The 15,469-nt window shown below is 39.3% G+C and overlaps 1 pseudogene; it reads right to left on the bottom strand.

The window, feature by feature from the left end:
• Nucleotides 1-9,529: 9,529 nt before the first annotated feature.
• LOC100772654 lies at nt 9,530-10,103 on the bottom strand (annotated as a pseudogene).
• Between the last annotated feature and the right edge of the window lie 5,366 nt (nt 10,104-15,469).

Here is a 15,469-nt window from a genome sequence, read left to right as displayed (position 1 = left end):
ATGAACTGACAATGATTATAAAATTATCATCTGGGTAATTTTTTAAAAAATTATTTAGGTGTGAGAAGGTTTGGGTAGGGTTTAGTTAGTTCAGCTTGACAGACCTCAAACTCACAATGGTCTTCCCATCTCAGCATTCCAAGTGCTGGGATCAGACATGTGCATCACCATACATGGATTCTTGATATCCACACATTTTCAGGTATCATGTTAACAATATTACTATTAACACAGTCAATGTTGCTCACATGTGACCCTCAGAGGAGTTCACTGTGAATCTCATAAAACCCTGTGTGATGATACTGAAGGGACCAGCTACCCTTTTGGCAGTCATAGCAGCCGAACACATGCTTGTTTGACCTTGTCTTAGTCACTAGAAAGTCAGATGCCTGCCTCGTGACAAGGAACCAATCAGACGTTAGCTGGTGGCGCTATGCTTTATGACCCTGGGTGTACTTTACGGACAAGCACACAGTAATGACGCAGAGCATAGCAACCACCCTGGGAGGGCCTATGGGCCATAACAACCAGTTGGCCAATCAACACAGGGCAAGCCCTCCAAGCCTGGAGGGTACACCAATAATGAGCCTGTGTGTACCCCTAGACACTCCCCTTACACTGCCCTACAAGATCGGTATGCAATGGGTTCAAGCTGTTTTTTGCTAGCCATCCACCATGGCGGGTGGGTGAAAGACCCGAGCTAACATGGGGTTAGCTCGTTAAATTACAATCAAGCCTCATGCAGTTTGCAGCAAGCTCTTGAATCCGTCTAGTGAGAATCTGCCTAGTGATTGGGGTGACCGAGGTCGTGGCCTGAGACCCCGGATACCTGAGTTTTCCAGGGTTCTAACAATACTAATATGGATAATTACTCCAACTTCATTGAAAAAGCTAAAACCATGGAAAAAAGAAGAAAACCATGGAAATTGCATCCAAATCTGACTTAAATCTGGGTCTCATGACTCCCTAGACAGTGCAATCTTAGGGAACCATCACACATTTCAATAATGTAATTACACCTGAAGTCTGTAGCAGTCTCTTATTCGGGTAAGGTTTTTTTTTTTTTTTCCCCCATGGAATACAATTTTTATAGAGTAGTATGTCGGGGACCAAAATAGTTCCATTATGGAATATCTTAAGGTCTAATCTTAAGGTCTAGCCTCTGGTTTCAGTAAACAGGAGCACCTGGGAACTCCTGCCCACTATTGTAATGCTAATGTGAGCAGGTCTGCTATCTTCTAGCATAGCCTCAGTGTAGAATGCCTCCTAGTTTGCATCTCTACAGGACTAAGCATTTGAATAGGCCTGCACCTGGGCAGGAGATTAGATGTGTGAGTAACAAGTAAGGAAATAGGAGCCAGGGAGCAGAGAGCGGTCAGAAGGAGAGAAATGGCCTCCTCAAGGCCATGGAAACATGGTTAAGAAACAGCCAAGAAGATGCTAAATAAACAAGAGACTCCAGTTTTGCAACATGAAACTGAGAGCTCTCTAAAGAGGACAAGATGCCTGTGTTTGGTCTTTATCGCTATTGTGTTGCTAGGAGTTTCCAAGTCCACGCTCCCACTCAGGCCGAACCTGATGGCTATCGTGACTTGAGGATGGGACAGGCCGGGCCATGACAGTAGTAGAACTGCTTCAGAGAACAAGCCACTAGCAGGAGGTTGTTGTTTGTTTGTTTGTTTTTATTTTTGTTTTTGAGAATCTCAGTGTACAATATCTGAGATTCCAATTCCATGTTTTACTATTCTGAAAACAAGGTTCATTGTCTGTTCCAGAAGAGAGGTGTTTTATTCCCTGTCATTTACTATTGAGAATAAAAACTCAAATCTCTTTTTTAAAGTTTGGCAAAATAAAAGTGATCATCTGATTGGTTTGTAGAAGAATTTTTCTTTTCCTAATAAGAGACTGAAGGAACCAGCTTCCTTTTGGCAGCCATAACAGCCGAACACGTGCTTGCCATAAACCTGCCTTGGTCACGTAGAGGTTCCTGTCTCGTGACAAGGAACCTTAGTCACTTAGAGGTCAGATGCCTGTCTTGTGACAAGGAACCAATCGGAAGTTAGCTGGTGGCGCTATGCTTTACGACCCTGGGTGTGCTTTACGGACAAGCGCACAGCAATGACGTAGAGAGCATAGCAACCGCCCTGGGAGGGCCTATGAGCCATAACAACCAGTTGACCAATCAACACAGGGCAAGCCCTCCAAGCCTGGAAGCACACCAATCCTGAGCCTGTGCGTACCCCTAGACACTCCCCTTACGCTGCCCTATAAGATCTTTTGGGAGCCCGTTGGAGCTGTCTTTTTCTAGCCGTCTGCCATGGCGGGTGGGTGAAAGACCCGAGCTAACATGGGGTTAGTTCGTTAAATTACAATAAAGCCTCGTGCAGTTTGCAGCAAGCTCTCGAATCCGCCTGGTGATTGGGGTGACCGCGAACCTGGCCTGAGACCCCGGATACTTGAGTTTTCGGGGGTCTAACATTTTGGGGGCTCGTCCGGGATTTGCGACCACCCTTCACCTGAGTGGATTCGATCTTGGAGGTAAGATGATTAGAGCTCGCAATTTATATATGTTCAATGTTCTATGTTTCTTGTTTTGTCTCTTGATGTGTTGTTGGTTTGGTGCCATGATTTGTATTTGATCTGCGCAGAATTTGTATTTGTAATTCGGACTTCTGGGGAAGACCCTGAAGTCCTGCCCTGGATGAAAGTCCGAGGGTTGCTTGATTTGATCTGCGCAGAATTTGTAATTTGTATTTGATCTGCGCAGAATTTGTAATTGAACCATAGGGTAAGCAGACTTGCGAGAACCTTGGTTCCACCCTGGATGAAAGTCCAAGGTTTGGTTGTAATTTTGGTTTGGGGCACCATTTCTTTGCCGCGGTTTGTCCTGTCTAATGTCTGTCCTGTCTAATGTCTCCATGTCTCATATTTGTGGCATGCATGGGTCAGGGGTCTTTTCTTGTTGCCCTAAGCACATGGCACGGGAAAGGAGTTCTGCCATGTGTCACGGGTTAGAATGTGTTATGTTGGAGTCCCCCGATGCTGCTTTTCTGAACTCGAACCACTGCTGCAGCCCTTACAGCTGAGCCTGGCCCATGTAGGTGAGTCTTTCCCTATCCCCACTTGCCGGTCCCGTGGGTCCCTGCCATTTGCCTAGCTGCCCGGCATTCTTTGTGCTCTACACACATGGTATGCAGGGGGGCCGCAGGAGTCTTTTTCCCACACCTGGATTGGCCTAGGGTCTGGGGTTACCAGCAGCACCCCTACCCCAGGTCTCTCTGCCTTGAGCACATGGAGCTCGAGCGTATGAACTTATCTGGCCTGATCCGGACATCTAAATGGCCTTAAAGTTATTAAGAACTATAAAAGGGACTTTGACAAAATTTTTATGTTAACTAAAAAATTTTAAAAAAATGTAAAAGACTTAAGTAATAAAGAAAAAAAATTGTCTAAGAATGTCTAAGAAAGTCAGAGAAATAAAATAAAAGGTTAAAGAGAGTTAAAGCAAATGGTAAAAGTTATAGAGGGTTAAAGTAAGTTGTAAAAGGTCAGAGGAAAGTTGTCGAAGGTCAGAGAAAAGTGAAAAAAAAATGTAAACTGTGCTATGGTTTCTCATGTCTACAAATAATAAATTTTTAAAAATGATAATATAAATTAAAATTTTGTCATGTTAAACTAATTCTGTTTTAAAAAGTCCTGTTTATTTCTCAAGTAATTTATATATATTTGTTTTAAAATGTTCTGTTTCCTGGTTTAGCCAGCACATGGCCAACTGGTCACATGACTTGACTGGTCGCCATTTTGCTAAAGTTAAAAAAAAAATACTTAAACCGCCATCTTGACTAAAGATGACCACATGGAAATTAGAGGTACCATCTTAGAAACAAGTTTTTCAGTTAAGATTTAAAATGTTAATGCTTCTATATATTACAGAAAGACCTTAAGGGAATTTAAATTTCTTTTAAAACCAGTTTTCAAATGTTTGTTTTTATTAATATTTGTACTTAAAGAGCTTCAATTTAGAATTATTCTTAAGCAAAGCCTGACAATGTAAAGTTCTTGTTTTATGAAAGATGCTGATCTATTTTAAGATGTTACAGTTCATGTTTTTAAAAATTAAGTTTAAGATGTTGGTAACACACACCTTTAAACTCAGGGTATTGGTGGCACACACCTTTAAGTTTAGGGCGTTGGTGGCATACGCCTTTAATCCCACCACTCAGGAGTAAGAGGCAGATGGATCTTTATGAGTTCAAGGCCTGCCTGGTCCGGCAGATCGAATTCCAGGACAGGCTCCAAAGTCACAGAAAAACCCTGCCTCAGAAAGAAGTTAAGCTACTGTTTAAGGAATATAAGGTAGCTCTATGCAGTTTTAAGTTCAGCTGTGCTGTTTCAAACATTTTACTAAGTTAAAACCAGTTACAGTCAGACTAAAAATCATTTACAGAAATAAGACCTTACCTAGCCACCTGTGTGCTTCTTGTGTGCTTAAGGAAAGCAACTAAAACAGACCTCTAATGCTTCAGAGATCTTCAGAATATGGCATTTAAATTGTTATCTTTAAAGTTTATAATGTCAGACAGACCGCCAGATCCGGACAGTGACCCAAAGTCTCCAAAGAAGATTACGAGGCACCTCAGTTCCTGCACCTGGACCAGTGAGCGAGATGCTCAGATGTGAAACCTGCCGCCTGCCAGAACCTGGCCGAGACTGTGGACAAAGCTGCTGGACACTGGAAAATTGATTGCACCCCTTTGCCTAGACAAAACAAGGTCAGTCTTTTCCATGTCCCTCTTCCACAGAGAGGAAAAAAACTCTCACAGTATAGGCCTGGCGAAGATTGCTGTTCTTTGAGACAGCTGCCTCCAACAGTAATGGAGAAACTTGGGTGTGGCTAACTGTATATAGACTGGCTTCTGTCACTTTTTAATAGATTCGGACAAAATATACCCTTCTCAGATCTCTGAAATATTACTGGTTGTCAGCTTGACAGCATCAGGCAGTCAGGTCCACTATAGACTAGTCAGTATGTTAGCTGATAAAATAGTAACTATCTACTGTTCAGGCACAAGCTCAAGGTTTTTAAGTTTATTTTGGTTGTCATCTAAGTACAAACTTAAAGGGCTTTTCATCAGGCCAAAGGCACCTCTGTCCAATCCATACCTGGCTCTCTGGACAGAAGAGAAATGTACATGCTTATAGCCCAAATCTGTAGTTTTTGCTAGGACTCAAAGTTATAAATATATTCCTGCTGTTTAAACAGATATCCAAATATCTGCTTTTTCTACACTGTGGGCTTCAGAAAATAAGTTTTAACCTCTGTTCCTAGTTTAAACATGTCTTAAACAGGTTTCTGCTTCTGGCTGACATCTGAGTATCAGTTGCTGACTACAGGCTGTTCTAAGTAGACTGCGAGCCCTAAACTTGCTGTGGATGTGAACCAGTTCAGCTGATATGGACACCCCCTGTCTCTGCAACAGTGTCTGCTAACCAGAAGCCCCTGATGAATTCCCCATTGCCTAAATTCCTTTTTGCTTTTGACTAGCATTTCAACCTTCTGGGGTCCCTAACTTCGTCCCAAAGTCAGCAGGAAGCAGTTTGGAAAAGAATTTCGCCGTCCATTTTCCCTGGTTAAAATGCTAAGTCAAAAGGAACTCCCTTACATGGGGATGCCAGTATCTATCACTCCCTGATGGGGATGCTAGAGAGACAGCAATTCCATGATTGGAATTTACAAAAAAGAAAATGGGGGAATGAAGGAACCAGCTTCCTTTTGGCAGCCATAACAGCCGAACACGTGCTTGCCATAAACCTGCCTTGGTCACGTAGAGGTTCCTGTCTCGTGACAAGGAACCTTAGTCACTTAGAGGTCAGATGCCTGTCTTGTGACAAGGAACCAATCGGAAGTTAGCTGGTGGCGCTATGCTTTACGACCCTGGGTGTGCTTTACGGACAAGCGCACAGCAATGACGTAGAGAGCATAGCAACCGCCCTGGGAGGGCCTATGAGCCATAACAACCAGTTGACCAATCAACACAGGGCAAGCCCTCCAAGCCTGGAAGCACACCAATCCTGAGCCTGTGCGTACCCCTAGACACTCCCCTTACGCTGCCCTATAAGATCTTTTGGGAGCCCGTTGGAGCCGTCTTTTTCTAGCCGTCTGCCATGGCGGGTGGGTGAAAGACCCGAGCTAACATGGGGTTAGTTCGTTAAATTACAATAAAGCCTCGTGCAGTTTGCAGCAAGCTCTCGAATCCGCCTGGTGATTGGGGTGACCGCGAACCTGGCCTGAGACCCCGGATACTTGAGTTTTTCGGGGGGTCTAACAAGACAAAGTTGCAGTAGAAGCCTCTACTTCTTTTCCCTTCTGTGAATATAAGTGAACTGCCTGGAACTATAGTTGCCATTTTATAAACCCAAGGTCACATACAAGAAGGAAAGGCCAATCAAATCACTGAGCCACTAAAACTGACATTTCAACCAAATCCCAGCAGCTTCTGAGAAAGATGAAAGCATGCTTCTTTAAGCCTTCATAATCAAATATTTCTTTTGCATTCTACTGAGTACATATATAACTGGCAGGACATTTAGTGACAATGTAAGACCATAAATGTCATCACTGGGCTGAGAAAGTTACAAGACTGTCTAACGAAAAAGAGTGTGGAGATTATTCACAGGGGAAACAAGGAAGGGTTTGATGAACCCTTGATGAACTTTTCCTTCATTATCAACCACTTCCTCTACTGTCTTCACTGCTGTCTTTTCTGTTTCTTTTTTGTGAGAAGTTTATAAGCTAATAAATGTGAAATTCAGTACAGAATTCCTTTCTAGTATATTCCAAGGTGAAGTATAAACTTAGTGAATACATAGGTGAATAAATAGATGGATATTGTCTGGGTGGTAAATTTATGAATGAGTGGATTTAGATGTGGATGGACAGTTGATTAGGCAGATTGATGGTTGACTCAGTTGATGGAAAACAGATAAGGAAAGAAAGAAAGAAAGAAAGAAAGAATAGATAGATAGATAGATAGATAGATAGATAGATAGACAGAAGACTTCCTGTGTCTACTGTTATGTGATGATATTGGAGACATTTTTCTTGGAATTATACTTTCCATAACTTAATTACTCAAGAGAAATATAAATAAATGAATTGAATATATGATTTAAAATATTCTAGAAACCACACTTTCAAAAGTAAAAATAAATAGGTGAACTTTAACAGGTATTCAATATAAACCACTAATGTGACACTTTCTATTCTTTTATCCTAGATATCTTCAAAGGACAGTCTATATTTTATAATTAGAAGAATTTAGAAACTTCTACACAGAAAAGGAAATTATTGACATAGTGAAGAAACAGACTATAAAATAGAAAAAAACTCAGCTGTACTTCAGTTAGGAGGGTAATATATATTATATTTATTTACATTATATGAAAGTTGCAAAAATTAAACCCCCAAAGCTATCAATCAACAAATGGATGAATAAAACGAAAGATGTTATGGAATTTGGGGAGCCCCTGTGGAGGGCCCTACCCTCCATGGGGAGAGGAGGGGGAGGGGGAGGGGGCTGGTGGGGTTGGGGGAGGGGAGGGAAAGGGAGATGGGATTGACATATGAAGCAAGCTTGTTCATAATTTTAACTAATAAAAAAATAACAGGAAAAAAGAGGAAACACAACAAAATAGACAAAATGACTATTACCAAGAAAACAAATGTCAAAAAATACTAGTGAGGACATGGGTCAAAAGGAACCCGTATTCATTGTTAGTGGAAGTAGAAAATCATGTAGCCATTATGGAAGGTGGTGACATGTAGCTCAGCTCTACCTCCTGATCATGTGTGCAAAGAACATTATATCCAACTGTAGAGAAGAAGAAGTCAAAAGTAAAAAGCAAATTTCTCCACTCTCTATAGACACACCATAAGGGCTAGAAGTCTGACCCAGTAATTTTAAATGTATTTGTTATACATCTAGAGTACAATCCTTAGTGCCCTGATACCTCACCCCAAATAGCCATTTTCGGATGAAACAAATGGCACTATAAGATTTTTCTACTTCAAGACAGTAAGCTTCTCTCTTGAAGTCTATTTAGTATAACCATACTCAAATGGCCCAGGAGGCAAGGTCAAACAACTTTAACTGCTATAAAAAAAACCCACATCTTTCTCAGAGGTATTAATCTGTTTCTCTGAGTATTTGTCTTCTGTTTTCCTGAACATAATGTCTATTATTTATTAAAACTTATCAATTCTTATCTGGTAAATTATTTTATCTGTGCACTGTAGTAGGATTTTTTTGGACTATCTTTGGATCTCTAGACCCCAAATAATGACATGGAGACTTATTACTAATTATGAAAGCTTGGCCTTTAGCGTAGGCCTGTTTTTAACTAGCTCTTATAACTTATATTAACCATATTTTTATTAATCTATGTTCTGTCATGTGGCTTTTACCCCCATCCCATTCTGTGTGTCTGACTCATTTTATATCTGGCTGGTATCTGTTGGGGTCTGGATTCATCTCAAATTTCCTCTCTTTGCCCAGAAGTCCCACCTATGTCTCCTGCTCAGCTATTTGACCATTTAGCTCTTTGTGAAAACACCTTACACATTTTTACAGTGTAAAGAAATATTCACAACAGTGAACCTTGGATTTTTACCACTATAGTACCTACCACAGAGATATGTACATGTACATATCCATGTTAATTGTTGCACTATTCACAATAACAAACACATGGAATCATCCTAGATTTCAACCAGCAAAAGAATGGATCACTGAAATATGTTATATATAAAGAACTGTATTTTATTCATCTATTTCAAAGGTGAAATTATAAAATTTGCAGGAAAATCAATAGATCTGGAATTGTAATAGCAAGCAAAGTGATCCACACTGAGAAAGACAAGTCCAACATATTCTCTTTCATGTGCAGATCCTTGTTTTTAATACTTATACAGAGAGAGAGAGAGAGAGAGAGAGAGAGAGAGAGAGAGAGAGAACTATGGGTACATATCATGAACCCAGAAAGAAGACTGTAAGAAGAGAAAAAGTAGTGATGAGTCAGGAGCAATAGGATGCACATAACATGAAATCAGAAAGGAGGCTGGGGAAGGAATAATGCAAAGGGGTGCAGGAGGTGGAGTGGGAAAGGAGGAGCAACAAAACTAAATTATACATGTAGCTGTCTGAGATGGGATTTCTCTGTATAGCTCTGGCTGTCCTGCAACTTGATCTGTAAAGCAAGCTGACCTTGAACTCACAGAGATCCTCCTGCCTCTGCCTCCTGAGTTCCGGCATGATCCACCTTTGCCCAGCACTAGTATATATATATATATATATATATATATATATATATATATATATATATATGTATATATGTATGTATGTATGTATATATATATATATATATATATATATATAATATATATAATCAATACAAGTCTTTTATTGTTCCAAAAGACACCCAAATCATGCTTAAATTCAGGATCTTGTTGCTGAGCTGGGTAACTTAGGTCTTACTCATCAGCCTGCTGCATTGTTCCCTTTTCAGACACATAGATACCATCCAAAACCTTTCTGATATCCTTGTTTTTAACTGTTTTGGCTTGCTGAATCAGAGCCGCTGAATTTGAAACAAGTTCAATATCATTTCCTTCAAGAATTAATTCATCCTTTTGGGCTTGAGAGACAGAACAAGCAACACCTGTTCTCATCTGAACCTTGTGGATGTATTTTTCACCCAAGAAATTTCGGATTTCAACCAAAGACCCACCCTCTGAATAACGGTGTTGATGGGGAAGTGAGCATACACAGACCTCATCTTGTAGCGGAAGCCCAGTGTGACTCCCTGATCATGTTCTGAACATGACTACAGATGGTTCAGACAGTGGCCAATTCCTTTCTGTTACTCCACCATTTGTCAAGCCGGAGCCTCCTCTTCTTCCCAAGGAGACTCAGCTCTACATTGATGTGATTGAAATCCCTCTGGAGGGTTCCTCTGGGGCCCTTCACAATGACTCTACGCCCCTTCAGAGTGATGTCCACATTTTCTGGAATGTCGATAGTCTGATTGCTGAGAATGGTCTTCATTCTCGTAGTAGATGGGGCCCTTCATTATATTTTTAATCCTATAACGAAACCTAATATTTTATATACTAATTCTAAAAATAGTTTTTAATTTATTCATTGAGCATTTCAAATATGATTACATGGCATTTATATCATTTAACCACTCCAACTCCTCCCACCTACCCCCAAATTTAGCATTATCCATATGTACATGTATATAGGGCTGGTCACCTGGGACTGAACAAGTTATCATGGGTGTTGTCTCTGAAGAAAATAGAAAACTCAATATCCATTGACACCCTGTTGTTCTTCATCTAGGGGTAGATTCTTATAGATTCTTCCCTGTTCTTATTGTCATGTTGACTGGTATAGTCATTATTTGGGTCCTGATTAGGCAAGCATGTTTTTGAGATTTCATGGGTGAAGTATCCCTATTGTGTCTGGAAGACGGTATATAGCAACAGGCTAAGGTCACCTGATTCATACAATCTTTCTTTATCCCATCCACAGTGTTCCAAGCCTTAGGGGTTGTGTTATAGATGTACCAGTTGAGGCTTGGCATCCTACAACCACTTGTTCATTGCATTTTACCAGCCATGTGTCTTTCTGATGATCATCTCTGTTGCAAAAAAGAAACTTTTTGTTGAGGGTGTAAAAGCTGCACATAGCTGTGGGTATGAGGATGTGTATTTACAATACAATCTAATACATTCTCCTCTAGTGTTCATGACCCTTTCAACCACAGGTACTTGGCTAATTTTGTATTTCTGAGCATGAGTTGCCTCCTAATGAGTTGACCTGAAGACAAAATAGATAGCCATTGGTTACCTATTTGTTACTTCCAAGATATAGGTGCCACTACTGCACTATTAGCAATAGCTTGCTGAGCCTGTAGTAGTTATTCTCAGCCTTTACAACTCATAGAGGACTATTGACTACTTTTCTTCCTTGTCAGCTTGCATAGCTCTTTCAGATACTATGAAGTACCTTAAAATACTCAGGGAGAAGGCTGTGGAACAATCCTTTTCTATGCTATGAATTATGAATATGTATTACTTTCATTGGTTAATAAAAAGCTGACAGGCTAATAGATAGACAGGCAGGAAAGCCAAACTGAGAATGATGGGAAGAAGGAGAGTGGAGTTAAACACTCTGGAAGCAAAACATGCTAAAGGACAGGTAAAACCACGAGCCATGTGGCAATACATAGATTAATAGAAATAGGTTAATTTAAGTTGGAAGAGCTAGTTAGTAATAAGCCTGAGCTATTGGCTGAGCATTTATAATTCATATTCAGCCTCTCAGTCAATTCTTTGGAACTGCATGGTTGGGACAGGGAATGTCAATTTACAGGGAACAGCAGTAGCCAATTTTTAAGAATCCTTTGGCCCCTTCTGAGCAATAACTCAAGGGAGGATTGCCTTGTCAGACACTGAAGTATTTTTTTAAATAATCAACAGTTCCTGAGGAGAGAATTACCATCTCATGTGGCATAATTTCATTTAAACTACATATCTATGCATGTATAAATGTATGTATGTATGTGTTTTAAGTAAATATAAAATATGATTCCTTATGGCTTTCTCAAACATTCTTAATGTTATGTCTCTTCTTCTTCCCTGTCTTTCTGTGTTACCCTACATCCCCAGTGAACTATTATCCATGCTGCTTTTCCCCTTCCTGGCCCACTTTACCACCTGTGTTCTGTTACCTCTCTAGAACTCCTTTTGCCGGTTCCCTTATAGTCCTTTTTTACTTTCCTGGCTGCCGCAGTTAATCCATTTATGTATTCACATCTAAGGATTTGGAGCTAGGATCCACAAATCAGAGAGAACATGTCTTTCTGGGTCTAGATTACCTCCTTCAGTAATTTTGTTCTAGTTCCATCCATTTACCTACAAATGTAGCAGTTTTACTTTTTGTCACAGATATAAAGAACTCCAATGTACCACATTTCTATTCTCCATTCATAATTAGGTGGGCATCTAGTCTGCTTCCATATCCTAACTATCATTAATAAAGAAGCAATGAACATGAGTGAGCAAGTATATCTATAGTAGGGTATTGGATCCTTTGGAGATATGCCAAGCAGTGTAGTGGTTAAAGTCCTCAAAATAGTGTGGTAATGATGAAAAGACATGAAGATCAATGAGACAAAATGGAAAACACAAACATGAATACAAATAATTAGACAAAGTGACAAAAGTATACACTAAATGAAAGAATCTTCAGCAAATGGTTCTAGAGAAACTGGATGGCTGCATGTAGAAGAATTGCATCATTTTACAATCCCACCAACAGTGAATAAGGGTACCCTTTGCTCCACATCCCTGCCAGTATTTGATGGCCGTTGATTTCTTGATCTTAGTCATTCAGACTGGTTTAAACTGAAATCTCAAATTCATTTTGATATGCATTACTATTACAGTTAAGGATTTTGAACAGTTCTTAAAACTATTTCTAGCCATTCTTCTTATTAAAGCCCAATTTTGTTTTTCAGTTTGTTTCTTTAGTCATTATTTTGGTTTGTTTGAGTTTTTTCATTTTGTTTGGTTTCTTTTGTTTCTTAGTGTATTCTAGACATCAGTCCTCGATCAGCTGCATAATTGGCCAAGATTCTTTCCCACTCTTTTGGCTCCTTCATGAAGTTGATTTTTTTTTTTTTTTTTTTGCTGTGCAGAATCTTTTTAATTTTACGAGGTTCCATTTGTCAGTTGGCCTTTAATTCTGAGTTAATGGAGTCCTATTAGAATATTCTTTCCTGAATCTGTATTTTATAGGGTACTTCCTATGGTTTCCTCCAGAAATTTCTGTATTTCAGATATTACATTGAGATAGTTGATACACTTGGAGTTTATTTTTGTTCAGGATGATAGATACAGATCTATTCCATTTTTCTACTTGTGTGCATTCAGTTTTCTGAACACCATTTGTTGAAGACACTGCCTTTCCTGCAATGTATTTTTGCATGTTTGTCTGACATCTTGTGGCTATAATTCCTTGAATTAATACTTGTGTTTTCTACTTTGTTTCACTGATACCATGTGTTTTGCCAGTATCATGCTATTTTGATTTCTATATCTCTGCAATTAAAAAGAAAACTAACAAAATAATAAGTCAGTTCAGCATAGCCATATTGCAAGTGCTGAACAGCACCACTGTAGTAGGAATTACTTTGAAAAACATAATTTAATATTCTTCCTGTGATATTGTCCTTGTTAAATTCTTCTTCATGCCTTATACATGAAATACGTTCTTTTGGCTGCATGGCACAATCCTGCTTTATTCCTCCATCATATCCTCCTATTTTAGGCTTGATCTATAAAGAAATGAAATATAATCTCTATGTAGGATATTTAGATATAAAAAGGAAGCCAGAAAACCCAAAATCTGCAGCCCAAAAGAATAAATATGCATTAGTGACTTCTTAGTAGTTGTGACCAAAACACCCAATAGAGCAATGTAAAGGGGGTTTTGTTTGGGTTCATCATTTCAGAGGATTCAGTGTACAGTAACTTGTTCCAAAGCACTTAAGCAGAATATCATGGCATAGCAAATACGTGTGGAAAACTAGGCTATCCCTCTCATTGTCGTGAAGAATCTTATTGAGAAAAAAGCAGCCCTCTCATGGTAGGTAAGAAGCAAATAGAGCTATAACAGGAGGTTCTGGGGCTAGATATAGTCACAAAGTACACACTCTTCAATCACATACTTCCTTCAACAAAACCCACTATCTACTATCTCTCTGTGGTTTACTTAGACTCTAAATCTATCCATAGTTTAAACATTTCATGAAGTCAGAAACATGATCTATTTGTCTCTGGAAATATTCTTATAAAAGCATGCAGAGGTGTCCTCCATTGATGTTTTTTTTTGGGTTTCTTAACACAGTCAATTTGGAAGCAAGATTAACCCTCACAATATCCAAAGAAGGATTTCCTTCAGTACGCCATAGTGGTGGATACCTTTTGATGGCATTATCTGAGAAGAGAAAAGAAATCACATCCATTCTAAGGTCTCCAGGGTTCTAGTCTAATTTAGGTCAAAACTCAAGCAAGCAGCCAACATCTCCGGTGAACGCTCAAAATGATGGATACACGTTGCAGTCTAATTCTTGGTTCTTTCCCAACACTCATTTTCTTTAGTTCATCTCTGGTGATTACTTGTCAACCCACATCAAGGAGATTTGAAATGATGTTGACAGCATTGACTCTTTCCAAATTTATTTTCCTTGATTGTTTATATGTGTCTGAGGACAGTGGTATTTAAAACTGAATAAAAGAAATGGTGTGAAATTGAGAGCCAATCTCATTTGCTGATTTATGTAAGGTGGGTATTGCTACTAAAGATTTAAAGACCATTTGCATCATCAGACATTAGTCAGTAGAACAAGACATATGAAGCCAAAAAGAACACCTGAGCTCAAGGGTAGACAGATATGACTTCAAGAAGAGGGTAGAGAAAAAGAGTGAAAACAAGGTCAAACCATTCTACACCTTGAGAAATTCAGGTGAGATTTTCTTCTCATCTTAATCTTTCATTTTCCTCATTACAACCACTACATACTGAGTCCTCCTTCTCTAGTGCTCATCATTTTACTATTTGGCTGACAACAAGTTTTACTTTGATCTATACAGATTCCAAATCCTCTATCTTCAAATCCCTCCCAGCCCTACCTTTCTCGGTTAATGTCTTAATATGTATCTGGTGCTAACCCATAATTTTCTGTGTATCCCAGTTTAGCCTCAGACTCAAAATTCTCTTGGTTCAGTCCTCAGAGTGCCATGATTTTAGATATGCATCCTCATGCTTCCTTAAATTATTTTGGTAGTTTCCTTGTGGTAGTTAACTTCATGTTTCAATTCGGCTAGGCTATCATGGCCAGATATTTGGTCAACACTAGACTAGATGTCACTGTGAAGGAACATATGGAAAGTAAGCAGACAGCAAATAGCTGCTTGGGGCTCTGGTATTTTTCACTTCTGCTCTCACTGTTCCCTGAATCATGGGACATCCTGACAATAAGTCCCATGACACTAACATGGGATTTCCTTTTGAGTAGTCCTGATAGTACAGAATAATTCCTATAGAACTCATCTTTAAACAAACAACCAAAGCAAAATATCACTTCAAACTCAAAGGACTATTGACAAGATGCCTGCTAAGAATCTACCCAATGGTAAAAGGGATTTTATTATAATAAAGACTGATATGGCTGTAAAGGGAGAAAATTGTTTGAAAATAAGTTGAATACATTCAAACCACTGTGGTTGAGACTTTAAGATAAATGCATTAGGTGAAAGAGGTAATATACTGGTTCATTTCTGTGACAAGTAAGGACTGCTTGTTAAAAGTTTATGGAAAAATTATTTCATGCAAATATTTGT

The sequence above is a fragment of the Cricetulus griseus genome, chromosome 4, assembly GCF_003668045.3.
Source record: "Cricetulus griseus strain 17A/GY chromosome 4, alternate assembly CriGri-PICRH-1.0, whole genome shotgun sequence".
In the NCBI taxonomy this organism is placed as follows: domain Eukaryota; kingdom Metazoa; phylum Chordata; class Mammalia; order Rodentia; family Cricetidae; genus Cricetulus; species Cricetulus griseus.
Note: the sequence above shows the minus strand (reverse complement) of the source record. Positions and strands in the feature narration are given on the sequence as shown.